The sequence below is a fragment of the Melitaea cinxia genome, chromosome 12 (assembly GCF_905220565.1).
Source record: "Melitaea cinxia chromosome 12, ilMelCinx1.1, whole genome shotgun sequence".
NCBI classification, from domain to species: domain Eukaryota; kingdom Metazoa; phylum Arthropoda; class Insecta; order Lepidoptera; family Nymphalidae; genus Melitaea; species Melitaea cinxia.
In genome coordinates, this window is record NC_059405.1 from 668,102 (window position 1) to 683,487 (window position 15,386).

Consider the following 15,386-nt stretch of genomic DNA (forward strand, 5'->3'; position numbering starts at 1 on the left):
TTAGCACTGCTATTAGATACAAAATATAATAACGTAAAAACGCAACGGTACTACATAGGCGGGTTTGGAACTCGCGATGTTTTTTCTATCTTTTTATCTACTGATCATAACGGCTTCAGTATTTCTATGAAAGTTAATAAGAAAAGCACGTTTCTGACACAATGTCGTTACTTATGAAGGCAAATTCAAACAGGCCGGATTCAGTTACTCATTTATTTGCCGTAATACCGCATCAAAAGAGGAGAATGTGTGGCACACATCTACTAATACATTCATTGGCATATTATACTCGTTTGTCAGTTAATGAATTGTTGAACCTTCGTGAATTATAAATTTAAGATGATTAGGTACTGAAATTTGACGACGCGTTGGCGCAACTGTTGTGGCAACTGTCAAATTCCTGCAATTGACAAATACGTATATTTGTACAGGTTATATAGATTTTTTGCCGTGTTCTGAGGTCATTGCTCATCCTATGGGCTGTCGAACTGTCGTTGAGTATAAAGCGTTTTATTTATATGTATAAAAACACAATCATCACATATATAAAACAGAATAGAATAGGTTCTGTTTTTCTTTGAACCTCTATTTTATTCTATTCGTCGTTTACAAAGTCATGTTAACTTTACACAACCCACGGCTGGGCATAGGCCTCTCTCTCCATGGAATAGAAGGATCAGAGTTTAATCCACCACGCTGCTCCACTGCGGGTTGAAGGATACGTTCCCTATGAGTAACGATCGCTATCAGGTATTTATGATAACAAGCAGGATCGATGGTTTAACGTGCTCTCCATGGCACGGTGGCGAGATCCACAAGGACAGACACCCAAACCGGAAAAAATATTTATTCCGAGCGGGAATCGAACCCGCGAGACAAAGTTGTTTGAAATAACAGAAGTTAAATCTCGAAATTCGTTAATTTAAATCAATGTGTTAGTAATGTATCACCCAATGATGTACAATATGTACGTAAATTGAACCTTATTAATTCAAAATTGAAAATGGCGAAAGAAATAAATTGCTACTCTTGATCATTAGCGACCTATCTGTCTATCTTTGGTAATTTTATTTGCTAACAACATTGTTTTTTGTAACTCTAGATATAGATAAGATAAGGCGAGAAATCTTGATGATGAAACAAAGGAGGTTTTCTATTTGTCGTATACTATTTTTGCCACGCATTACTTTTTAAAATGCTGTCCAATTTTAATGATTAAATTCTCGGCCTGATGTGATGTGGCCTTGATGTGTTAAATTTTTTTTTTTTTAAAATAAATTAATAATATTTTGTACATGACGGTTATTTCTTAAGTTAAATATTTAATTCTAAGACGGTCATTAAGATAAAAAATAGATAAAATTTGATATTATTTTTCAGGTCTATTTTCGAAAGTTTTTGTTTTTTTTTTTTGTAATATAAATATACCCATTTTTTAAATTAAATTAAAATTTCTTGTCAGAAATTTCAATGAAATTTAAATTTCTTGACAGATTTTAAAAATACCACGCTTGTTGTTAGTCATTTTTAATCTATACTAAATATTATAAAGCGGAAAAGTATGTTTGATTGTATAAACGCGCAAAATTAAATTTAAATTCTCTGGAACTTTTGATCCAATTTGAAAAAAATCTTTTTGTGTTGGATAGACCAGATCCCAAGGAAAGCTAAAGTTATATTTTACTCAAAACTCGTGTAAAAGACCGGTGCATAGCTATTCCCTGATATTTTAGAACTGTTGAACGCGCCATAGTCGCGGGAAGCACTCAATGTAGGTAACATAAATATTCCTTTTGAAATATAAATCATGCTAGTAATGACTATTAGAATTTTAAAATCTATATAGATATACTTTTACATTATTTTCATTTTTCTCTTATCTTTTTTATCGCGTCACGTAACTTTGCACCATCTGTTGCTCGTAGGTCGACGGGTCGTTTCCGGTTCGCGTTTAGATTTTTCTAAGAAAAATGTTTTATAATTTGAGGTCAGTTTAATGCGTTTTCAAGACAGTTGACTCATTTCGTCCCACTTTCAAGACAGGGTGACTAATATAAAGTAAGGAAAAAACCGAAAAATAAACAAGAATTGTAATTTTTTTTTGGGTGTTTTGTTGGTGTACTTCTATGTAATTAAAGATAGATTTTAAACAGAAACATGGCTTTTACCATCTGTTACAGTACATATTAGAAGTGTAGCATTGTGTTGTATTAAGCATTATTTGTAACAGTTAATAACCCATTAATTACATTTATTGGTTGCTCCAGTTCAGTTTAGTACATTCAATTGCTTTAGACTTTTTACTGCCTACTCACTCAGTTATAATAAGTATTTTTTAACCGATTTCCAAAAAAGGAGGAGGTTCTCAATTCGACTGTATTTTTTTTTATGTATGTTACTTCAGAACTTTTGACTGGGTGGAGCGGTTTCGACAAATTTTCTTTTAATCGAAAGGTGATGTGTGTCATTTGGTCCCATTTAAATTTATTTGAGATCTAACAATAACTTTTTGAGTTATATCTAATAATGCGTTTTTACTTGACGCTTTTATCGTCGATCTACGTTGTATTATACCGCATAACTTTCTACTGGACGTACCGATTTTGGTAATTCTTTTTTTGTTGGAATATCCTTAGTTTGGTAACATGATAAGGAAACCAGGATCTGATGATGGGATCCCAGAGAAATCGAGGGAAACTCGAAAGCCCGCAATAACTTTTTACTGGGTGTACCGATTTTGATAATTTTTAATTTAATCGAAAGCTGATGTTTATCGTGTGTCGAGATCTTATAACTAGTTTTTGAGTAATCTTTGATAACGCGTAGTTACTTGACTATTTTTTCGACGATGTAATTGAAGTCGGTTTTTTTCGTTTGCGAGCAAACACAATTATTTATACAACTAGAGTGGCAAACAAGTGTACGGCTCACCTGATCGTAAGCGATTACCGTAGGCTATAGACACCTGCAACACCAGGCGCGTTGCCGACCCTACCCCTAATTCCCTCAGGATCTCTGGTCACCTTACTCACCATTACACTGCTTGAAAGCAGTATTATTTGCTGTGATCTTCTGTAAGGCTGAAGTACTTCCTAAGTCGGGATTCAGATTTTGAGCTGGATATTTCCTGATGTGCCCTACGTCGTCAAAATTTAAAAATTTTATAAGTTAACTAACTGACCCCGCAAACGTTTTGCCATATATGCTGTTAACTCCCTTCACCCCCCCTATAACTTAGGGGTGTGAAAAATAGACGTTGTTCGATTCTCAGACCTACCCAATATCCACACAAAATTTCATGAGAATCGGTCAAGCCGTTTCAGAGGAGTTTAACTACAAACACCGCGACACGAGAATTTTATATGTATGTATATTAGATTTAACTTTCATGAACCAGAGAGTTTATTTCTGATGCCTTGTGGTAAATACTTTATTCATGCTTATTTTTTATTTAAAATATTATTTGTTATTTTTTTTTTGTTTCGTTGATCAATCTATCAACGTTATTGACCTGTCGATATTGAGATCAAAAAACATATAAACAGTATTATTTACGTGACCTGAGGTTATCGTGTAACCTAATTTATTATTAGAGACGAGTACTAGAAGTCACGATGTAAATCTATATAAATAAAAATTAACAACCGGAATCTATGAATGCGCACTTATTCCGATCTTATGCATTAAATTGGATAATTCTTCATTTTTGTGTTAGTTATTTCCGGATAAGGTTTGGATGAAATAAACTTAAAAAAATAATAATTGATACATAGGTATGTTCTCAAAAAATCAAAAAAAAAACCAGTGTGCGAAGTAAAACTTCTTTAGTTACTCCTATTTACGAAAGTATATACGTCTCTCTCTCTCTTTCTATCTCTTTCTATCTCCACTACCTTAATCACCCTTATAACTTATATCTCCCTCTAAACTTCCGATCGCCTCGCACACTCCGAGTCGGTGGTAGCTTACCTTTACAAAAATAATAATTTATTTTTAAAGTTTTAATTTGTAAAATGACGATTCGAAAGTGCTCTTGGAGCCGTGTCAAAATCTCGTCTCGCATTCACCAGCTTACTTCCCAAGTCAATCGTGCCCAAAGAATTTTTACTTCAACAAAGTACAGAAAACGTGATACCTCCCACTCCATTACTACCCTCTACAATTTGGTTTGGAATAAAGATGCTGAGAGACACTGGCAAGTAATTCAACTGTTACTCTTTTCTTTTCTGTATAACATCACAGATGTAATACTGTCGCTCTGTCCTTACGGGTCTGTTCTTATGTGTCTCCTCGCCGTGCCTCGGAGAGCAGGCTAAGCTGTCGGTTCCGGTTGTTATCATAAATACCTAATAGCCAATGTTACTCATATTAGGTAATCTATCCGTCAACTCGCAGTGTATGTATACATATGCAGTACACGGAGAAAGAGGCCTATGCCCAGCAGTGGGATATTACGGCCTGAATCCTTTGTTTTTTGTTCGTCATTAACCTGTTTTATGTATTCGTTGACCCCGCAAACGTTGTTTGCCATAACACAAAATTTCAAATATTTTTCTCAATTTGATCGCAGCACCAACTGTCGGGACAAACTGAAATTAAAATAGAATAATATTTAATATTTGATGTTGCGATGGTAGCGCAGTCTACCGGATCCAATGTAAAACATTCCAAAATTAACAACTTAATTAGTTAAATAAACATTTTCCAGTCAACCAAATTGTGAATCTAAACCATCCTCGAATCCCCTTGAACTCACACAAAAAATTTCATCAAAATCCGTCCAGCCGTCTAGGAGGAGTTCAGTGACATACACAGGCACACAAGAAATATATATATAAAGATTAGCTAATAAAACAGATTAATGACGAATAAACAATCCTCTGAGTTACTTATTCTATTGACAATACATGACATTGATTACGTTTAGATTAGAAAAGTATTAGTCGAGTGTCGAAAAATTGCGAAACAACAAACTGTCAAACGATTGATTTTTCGTAGAGTTTTTCGAATTTTTTTGAATTTTTTGTACTATTTTCATAACTTTTCGTTCCATAAGAACCTTGCCTCCATTAGCGCGAGACCTTTTCAACAGAGGTAGGGCACACCAAGAAATTTCCTGCTCAAAATATGGAGCAGCCCGACCTGGGAGTACCTCGACCTTACAGAAGATCACAGCAAAATAACACTGTTTTCAAGAAGGACGGTAATCGCCTAAAACAATGACTTGATAGTAGAAGATAGTAGAAGAAATCTATAGTTCTTATTAAAATCTATAGTTGGAGTACCTCATTTGGACTAAAGGTTAATCCTGAAAAATGTCAAGTAATTGTAATTGGCAGTCCAAAACTAGCTTGTCGAATAGATTGGTCACTTGTTCCACCTGTCATCTTTGACAAAACTGCTATTAACTTCTGTGACAAAGTAAAAAATCTCGGTGTCATTTTTGATAACTGTCTCTCCTGGACACCTCAGGTGAACGAGTTGAGCCGTAAGGTGTTTGCTGCAATCAATTCACTTCGTCGACTACAATATTTCCTTCCACTGCCCACCAAAATTGCGTTAGCACAGTCACTCCTTCTACCAATTCTTGACTATGCTGATACTTGCTTTCTCGACCTTAAGGAGGAGCAATTAAATAAACTTGAGCGCCTCCAAAATCTCTGTATACGGTTCATATTTGGTCTTCGCAAATATGACCATGTCTCCAATTTCCGCAATCAACTCAAGTGGCTCCCAATCCGCTTCCGCAGGAATACTCATATCCTCTCACTGCTATATTGCGTTTTGTTTCGTCCTGATTCACCTTCTTACCTCAAGGAACGCTTTGAGTTTCTTTGCGACACCCATGATCGTTCCCTTCGATCTGACACCAATTTAATCCTTAAAATTCCGTCTCATACCACTTCTTATTACTCTAACTCCTTCTCCGTTAAAGCTGTCCAACTTTGGAACTCTCTTCCTCTTCCTATCAGACAAGCTCAATCTCTCTTCTCCTTCAAAAAATACCTTAAACTACATTATTTGTCACTAAGCACGTCATGATCGCCTATATCGTCTTTGTATGATATAATATATATTTACTATGTGTATATATATATATATATATATATATATATAATATGTGTATTTTATATATGTATGTGTTATGTATGTTTATTATTATTATATATTGTCTATTAGTACTTTGTTCGAGTATTCTAATTGCACACCAATCGTTTGTTTACTTCCTAACTGCAGTTTCTATTTCGTGTCCTATACCCAAAGGTTGTCTGGAAGAGATCGCTCTTTCAGCGATAAGACCGCCTTTGTACATCTTTCGTTTTATGTTTTTTTTTTCTCTGTTGTTTCTTTTAATGGTGTACAATAAAGAGTATTATTATTATTATTATTATTAAGAAGAATGATAGTAGAAGCAGACGACTCTGTGTGCTTATTTAATATATTTATTTTTTAATATTATTTAAAAAGTTCTTCCAAAATAAATATATTACAATATGACAAGTTAAATTTATCATGAGGACGGTTTTTAGGTGTGACGAAATAAAACGCTTTATAATCTCTCAAGTGACGCTGATTGTTTGAAACGTTCGAATAACACACAATTATCAAATTATAGCGCTTTGTCGGGTAATTTTGATATTACAAACTTAGTAGATATTGTTATCACGATATTGTTTAAGGCTATAATATTTAGATCTTAAATTATATTTTAAATTAATATTTCATATTAAAATAATAAAAGAGAATTAGGCTGCAGATAACCAAAAGGAGCCTAACCCTGAAACGGAGTAATGGAGTCACACGTCGGCTTCCATCGGACCACCACATAACTTTATCGATTCTAAAACACCGAAAAAAGATAAGCATCTATTACGACCATTTACTTCTCTGTATAAATGTATGTGTTGTCTGTCACATTGTTGTTTGTATTACACCGTAATGTTACCGCTACAGGTTCTGCCAGAATAACAGGGTTTTTGGCGGCAAATGTTTGTTACCTAGTTGGCCTTTTCTTTTCTATTGCTATCTGTGTTCCTTGTCATTTTTTTCTTTTTAACCGACCTCCAAAAAAGGAGGAGGTTCTCAATTCGACTGTATTATTATTATTATTTTTTTATGTATGTTACATCAGAACTTTTGACCGTGTGGACAGATTTCGACAATATTTTTTTGAATCGAAAGATAGTGTGTGTCAATTGGTCCCATTTAAATTTATTTGAGATCTAACAACTACTTTCCGAGTTATACCTATCTAATAATGCGTTTTTACTTGACGCTTTTTTCGTCGACCTACGTTGTATTATAATACCACATAACTTTTTACTGGATGTACCGATTTTGATAATTCTTTATTTGTTGGAAAGGAGATATCCCTAGTTTTGTACCATGATAAGGAAACCAGGATTTCATGATGGGATCACAGAGAAATCGAAGGAAACTCTCGAAAATCCGCAATAACTTTTTACTCGGTGTACCGATTTTGATAATTTTTAATTTAATCAAAAGATGATGTTTATCATGTGGTTACATTAAAATTTTATCGAGATCTAATAACTACTTTTTGAGTAATCTTTGATAACGCGTTGTTACTTGACTATTTTTTCGTCGATCTACGTTGTATTACTTGTCGATGTAATTGAAGTCGGTTTTTTTTTCGTTTGCCTGCAAACACAATTATTTATTGTATCTCCCATCCCACACTCCTTATTTAGTCCTCTGCCCAAAGGTTGCCTGGAAGAGATCGCTGTATTAGCGATAAGGCCGCCTGTTGCAACTAATGCAAATTGTATTTTTATATATCAATTTTAATACTGTTAAAACCTTGTATTGGTGTGTGAAAGTGTAAATAAATAAATAAATAAATATCATTTTATGTTATTAACGTACCTATCAGTTTACTTTTTTATTTGTAAACTGTTTATGTGAATGGCCAATAAACAAGCTTTCTTTCTTTCTTTTTTTTAAACAACTAGGATGGCAAACAAGCGTACGTCTCACCTGATGATAAGCGATTACCGCCGCTTATAGATGTCTGCAACACCAGAAGCATTGCAAGCGCGTTGCCGACCCTATCATCGATTCCCTCCAGGAGCTCTGCTCACCTTACTCACCGCAGGACAACACTTTACACAACACTGCTTGAAAGCAGTATTATTTAGCTGTGATCTTCTGTAAGGTCGAGGTACTTCCTCAGTACGGACTGCTCTTTTCTTTATTTCTTTCTAATGTATCTTTCTAAGTATAAGTAAAAGTTTGATGAATAGAGCTAAAAGCAACATCGTCCGTTTTGCTTACAAAATCTTTCAATCAATTCAATCGATTATTACTCGATTGTGACACGAATGACGATTATATCGATATAACATTCCGTGAACACGACTTCGATTCCCATCGTTTTGTTTTCGATTAACATTTCACGACGTGGACCAATTTCTTATAATTAGAGTGAAGACAAATGAGGTATTGTTTTAAATTTAAGAATTGTGTACGTTTTTATATGATTTGACAATCAAGAGTTTGGAAATTAATCTCTGAAACAGGCAACTCGGCAGATAGCTGATGTAGTAAGGAGTAACTTAGGCTACATTCATTTTAGAAATTTATTTGTTTTATAACTCTGCGAACTGAACAATAACATTTTTGTTAAATTCCACGCGGACGAAGTCGCGGGCACAGCTAGTATAATTATATATTTCCGTAGATATACTCCATTATGTTTTATTAGTAAGTATAGCCACCAGAATAAATTCTAAAAAACCCAGAATAATTTCTGCAGTAATTCCACAGATTACCTAACTGTCAGCGCACAGTTTTACGTAATAATAATACTATTGTATTAAAATCATTGAATGGTCACTTTAGTGTTTGACATTAATCTTCATTATCTAGATTTACTTTCTAATCCCTCTCACTTAAAATTGGCGAGTATTGTTTGAATTTTAAAAAAAATATCCCAGTACTTTAATGAGTAACTGTAATGAGAATTATAGTTTTAACTGAGGTAGGGCACAGCAGACAATTTCCTGCTCAAAATATGGAGCAGCCCGACTGGAGTGTACGTCGACCTTACAGAAGACCACAGCTAAATAATACTGTTTTCAAGCAGTGTTGTGTTCCTGTTGGTGAGGTAGGCGACCAGAGCTCCTGAGGGGATTGGGGATAGGGTCGTCAATCCACTTGTGTTTCTTTTGGTGTTCTAGGAGTCTATAGGCTACGGTAATCGCTTGCCATCGTGCAGACCGTACGTTTGTTTGCACTTTCAAAATAGCTGTAGTGTTGCTAAGTTGCTAAAGTTCTATTAACATCGACGGTTGAAGGTTTGACTCAAAAATTTGTTTGTAGGTCTCTCTGCCGTGTCTCAGGAAGCACGTCATGCGTTCAGCCTCGGTTGCAATCATAAACACTTAATTATGATCGTTACTCTTTGTAAAAAAAATATCTGCCACCCGCGTTCGAGCAGCGTGACGGATTAAGCTTCAAACAATATAAAGATGTAGCTAAAAACGTCAAAAAAGGACGAAAACAAGTTTCTTATATTTTTATTTTTATAACATGTCATAGCGAACACATTTACACGTATTCTTTAAATATTTCAAATGTATGAAACACATATTTTTTAAAACAGACTAGCCACCCCTTGCATACTTCGTTGGAAGTTAATTATTATTTTTGTGATGTAAATATATAGTAAAGTTTTCATCTCGCTCGCATTTCTCCGACTTGATTTTTGCATGTACTATTAATTTTCAGTAAATTTGTTCAATATCAATAAAATATAGCCTATATCACTCCTGAATAGTGTAGCTTTCTGTTAGCGAAAGAATTTTCATGATCGGATCAGTATTTTCGAAGATTACCCCTACAAACAAACAAAGTTGTAAACTCTGCCTCTTTATAATATTAGTGTAGATAGACAATGCGGTTTATAAATACAAAGTAGTAAAATTTTTATTAGTAGAAGGGGATTGAAATAAGGTATAAATACAAAGGTCCTGGTGACCGTGGCGTTAAACGGCACCGAAATATTGCGAATCTCAACGTAATGATGATAATTTCGCATATCGATGAAAATGTTATAAAATATATTTTTTTACACAAGCCATTTTCACACTTATAGGAAACAGTAAAATTATCCAAATATCATTACAGCCTATAAAGTCCACTGCTGGACATAGGCCTCCACAAGTTTACGCCAAAAATAACGTGAACTCATGTGTTTTATCCAAATAGAATCCAAGAAAAAAAAAAAATCAGATTGTTTGTTACTTTGAAAGGATACGCTGAAATTAAAATAATTACTTCATTGTAATAATATCCCATAAATAAAGATGATATTGTTATACATGTTAAATTATAACATATCTATACAAATAAATAAAATCGGAGTGTCTGTTTGTAATATTGGAATAACCGCTTTGTACTAAATTTATACATATAATATATACATTGACACACGGTGTATATACCAAAATAACAGTTTTGATTATTTTTGTTTGTCTGTCTGTTTGTTCCGGCTAATCTCTGAAACGGCTGGACCGATTTTAACGGGACTTTTACTGGCAGATAGCTAATGTAATAAGGAGTAACTTAGGCTACTTTTATTTTAGATTTTTTTTTATTTTACCTATAACTCTGTGAACTGAACAATAACTATGTTGTTAAATCCCACGCGGACGAAGTCGCGGGCACAGCTAGTTTACAAATATAAACAAATATCATAAAAATATCAATCTTTAATTGAAACTCCGACAATCCTTAATCGGTTGTCCATTTGATATTAATTTTATTTTGATTATTGAGGAAATCGTTTAGCCATTTTTTATAACTGTATCTTTATTAACTTTAATATTTATATTTTGCATTTTTGATGTCATTGGTTTTTTTTTTAAATTTGTGTCCGCCCAGTTGTCGAAATTCGACCATAATTAATTTAAATTATAAGTTTGAACATTATTAAGGTTCTGTTGTCAAAGACTGTACTTCTAGAAAAATAAACAAAAGAGTATATAGGCGTGTGTGTGTCAAACACATGGTAGTATGTATAATGTTTTTTTTTTTAAATGTTTAAATGTATTTTTTATGCATAATAAAAAAAATTTTTTTTTGCACCATTCACACACGGTCGTCTGTTCCTAAAGTAAGCAACTTAATGCTTGTGTTATAGGTAACAGCCGACTGGTATAGCTACATTTTTTTTTCTTAGATAAACATACTTATAAATAATACATATATGAATATATAAATAAATATTTATATTACACCTAGACTCGGAGTGGGAATCGAAGCAGGGTCACTACAAACTGCGCCAACGGGCTAGTCAAAATAGTCAAAAATATTAGCATTCTGCACTCCTTCTCTATATAAACTACAACTACAAGTGTGCGAAATTAATCCTTCGTCCGCGAAATTTTCGTATAAAGGGCTACATAGTTTTGGTTTTGCATATTAATATACAGACACGCTTCAATGTCATTGCCAATGCTGTATTCGTATGAAAACTTGAACTGAATACATTTATCCTGAACATTATTTTTATACTACAAAGCTGGTAAACAAGCCTACAGCCTGATCTTATTTTGTTTGTCTTTAAACTAAAATAACAGACGAAAACAGGCCAATTAATATGATAATAGTATTTTATCATAAGAATATATAATAAATGTCATTTTTCAACATATGACTTACATTTATGTAAAGGCTTAAAAACATCTGTTTGATCAATGCGACTTATTTGACATATGTTCGCGCGTTTTCGTTTCAAGATACATCTCCGACCGGTCACGATGTTAGCGTACTTCGTAAATGTATATGCCTTGTACTGACTCAAAATATATATTGGAAATGTATTTATTGATATTAAGTGAAAATAAGTGTTACTTAGGAAAAAATTGTATATAGATTGATTCATCCTGTATCATCCCACAGCTGGGCATAGGCCTCTTTCTCCATATAGGAAAAGGATCGGAGTTTTACACCACGTTGCTCCACTTTGCGTTTATTTATTTATTTAACACCATATATAAGATAGACACTGACAGTAGACGATCTCAAAAGCTAAGCGTTCTCTTAATTATAGGTGTTACACTCATTCTTCTCATTAAATTAAGCACTATACATAAAGACTATAATCGGAAATTATATTAATATAAATACAATTAAAAGCAATTTCAAAATAGTTCAAAAGACTATCAATCAATTGAACGTAGAGTTGAATTGATAAACAACTTATATGTTTACGTTAGAGGATACATTCCCTATAATGAGAAACTATCGTTATCAAATCATTCGAGACTCGGTAAAGACCTACGATTACCGAAACAAATTTTCTACAAGTACAAATTATCTACCCATGATGATGCATGACACACCACTACGCCAGAGCGGTGTCCAACACATACCTACTGTTCGTACCCTATCGTATGATATACTAACTTGTATACTGCATCATCCCATCGCTATTTTACATATATATAAAATCTTGAGCAATAATATCGAATCTGCTTCATCACCTAGTTTTTTTTTCCTTTCAAAGCAAGTTTATTGACCGCTGTCCGCCTTTTGAGTACTCTTTAAAAACAATTTTTTTCGGTATTTATTTTGCTTTCAAGTTTATCTACAACATATCTCGTAAAAAATAGGAAAGAACTTCTTAAGTAGACTTCTGTAAAACTGTGACGTGTTAAAAATATGTATTGTTTAAAATTGTTTCGAAAGGCAAAATCCAAAAGTCATATATGGCGATTAAAATAACGAAATAAATATCTTTAACATATAGTACACAAACAGTCCACTGTTCCTAACGTAGGCAACTTAATGCTTATGTTTAAGGTGACAAACAATTAATATATATACATATTCATCATATAAATTTAAATTAATATCGTTAAAACACGGGACGGAAATCAAGCTAAAGACCAGAGGTAGAGCGGAAATACAATTCACTGCCAACTGAGCCAAAGAGCCATTCATTTTATTAATAATTAATCAATGTTTGACCTTTAAAAGAAGAGCATATTCCTATTTGAAAGGCCGGCAACGCGCCTGCTAATCCTCTGATGTAGCGGTGTCTCTGTTTTCACTTACACACCAGGTGAGCCAACTGACCGTTTACCTCCGCTTCTATAAAAAATGTATTTTCATTATTTATTGCAATAATTACTATAATGTTTACAATTAGAATTCAGTAATCATGATAAGAAAACATAAGGGCGTTCATAAAATACGTGAGATGTTTAAGGGGGGAAGGGGGTCGAGTAAAATCTCGTCGAATCTCGGAGAAAGGGCCTCGGCAAATATCACGCATTTTTTTTGTGATTGAAAAGTATTATTTAAGTATTCTATTGTTAATTTTTTATAACACTTATATTTAAACTCTCAGCAATATTGATTACTAGTCTTAACTAGTCGTAAATAAAAGCACGAAGCAATTTTTTTTTCTTTTAACAATAACAATCCAACGCGTTTACGTAAGAAACCCACATTTTGAGAAACCTCACGTGAGATTGGGGGATGGGGTAGGGGGTTGAATAAAATCTCATGACATCTCACCAGAGAGGGACGGACAGAAAATTAAAAAAAAAAGACCTCGCGTAATTTATGGACGCCCCCTAATGTACACACACGTACGTCAAACATTGAAGAATTAACGTTTTTCCTCCGTTCTTGGGTACAATTGTGGAGCTCTAAGAATGTTGTTTCATTCGCTTCTTGTGCCTCAACTGACAATACATCGTAAATGTATGGAAGTAGCAATTAAATTTATTATTATATAATCACGAAAAAATTATCTTGATTAAAAAAATACGCAGTACTTATCGCTTCGTGTGTTATGTTTATTATATTCATAATTTAATAATGTGTTATTTCTACAGCGAAAAAATATTAAAGGAAATATTAACTATAATTGTGTTTGTTTGCAAACGAAGAAAAACCGAAAAAAACAATGAAAAACACAAATAAACAATAAAACTATAAAATACGAGAAATCGAAATCAAACAACATACATAAATTTTATACAGATTACATTAAATTATTTTTTTATGTCAATAATAAGGAAATGTTATGTTAAGCAATCAAATTAAATAATTAACTAAACAAAAAAAAAACCAATACGTTCAAAATGATCGTAAAGATATTGCAATATATTTTAAGGGGCTACACTACCTCAGCTCGAATTCAGATTTCACCCGTACTAAATACACATGAGAATTGAGAGCGCTTGTGGTTGTTCATCGCGCGAATTATATGTATTTTCTCCCATCAAACATTATCAATAGTTATTTTTTTAAAAACGCAACATATAAAATGTTCTTTACACTTATTTCAATTACCATGCTTAATCTTAAGTCCATAACTTCTATATTTACTGAGATATTAAGGTTTTAATACAAAAATAGAGGTAACTTTGCGATTTTTTTGTATCGAGAAAATTTTATGGAATCGTGTTTTCGAAACATATGAAAGATAGTTTATGTCCTGAACTTTACCATACATAAATTTCAAACTTAAATATTCAGTAGTTTGGAAGATATGGACATCCTGCTATGGCTCCTGCATGGCGAGGGTCGTAAGCGGTAAGGGGTGTAAAAATAATTGTAGTACCAATAATCCAGTAGTTTTTTTACGGAGCGTAACGGCAGAAATCTCTTATGTTCTCAGAAAGAAATCAGACAAAGATACTCTTGCCTAGATATAATGAATTTGAAAATAAAAATTAACACGACAGTAAGTAAGAAAAAAAATAAATAAAACGAAAATTCATTATTACTCAATGATAAAGCTAATTATGAAATAATTTTTTTTTAAATTTCATAGCTTTCGCCTTCTGAGTGTAACACCATCCTTATAAATGACCTTCGTGAGGTAAAAAAAAAACAACAGTCAGAAGCGTTTAAATGTAAAATGATTTCTATCGACAGCGTGACAGTACTGGGTCAAGTTTTGACCCCAGCCGAAGACCGACCTAGACGTAATTTTTTAAATCAGCATTTTAACTGACTTAAAAAAAGAAGAAGTTTTACGATTCGATTGTGTTATTTTTTTTAAGTGTTACCTCATAACTGTTTACAGATGTACTGGTTTTGATGTTAATTTCTTTATCGAAAGCTAGTGCTATGTGGTGTTATTAATAGAAATAAAATATAGCCCATATTTTAAACTGAACAAAGTTACTACCTATATCTAAACTTTAATATATCCTTGCAAAATTTTATTTTCAGTTTAATATATATTTTCTTTCCAGAAAAGTTTCATTAAAACTGTCTTCAGGAAACGTCCAAATTTATAAAAAAAAAAAAAAAAACACAAAATTAATGTTAAAAATAATGTAAAAAAACTACACACACATACAGAATATTTAACAAAAATCCATTCTTGTCTGCAAGCA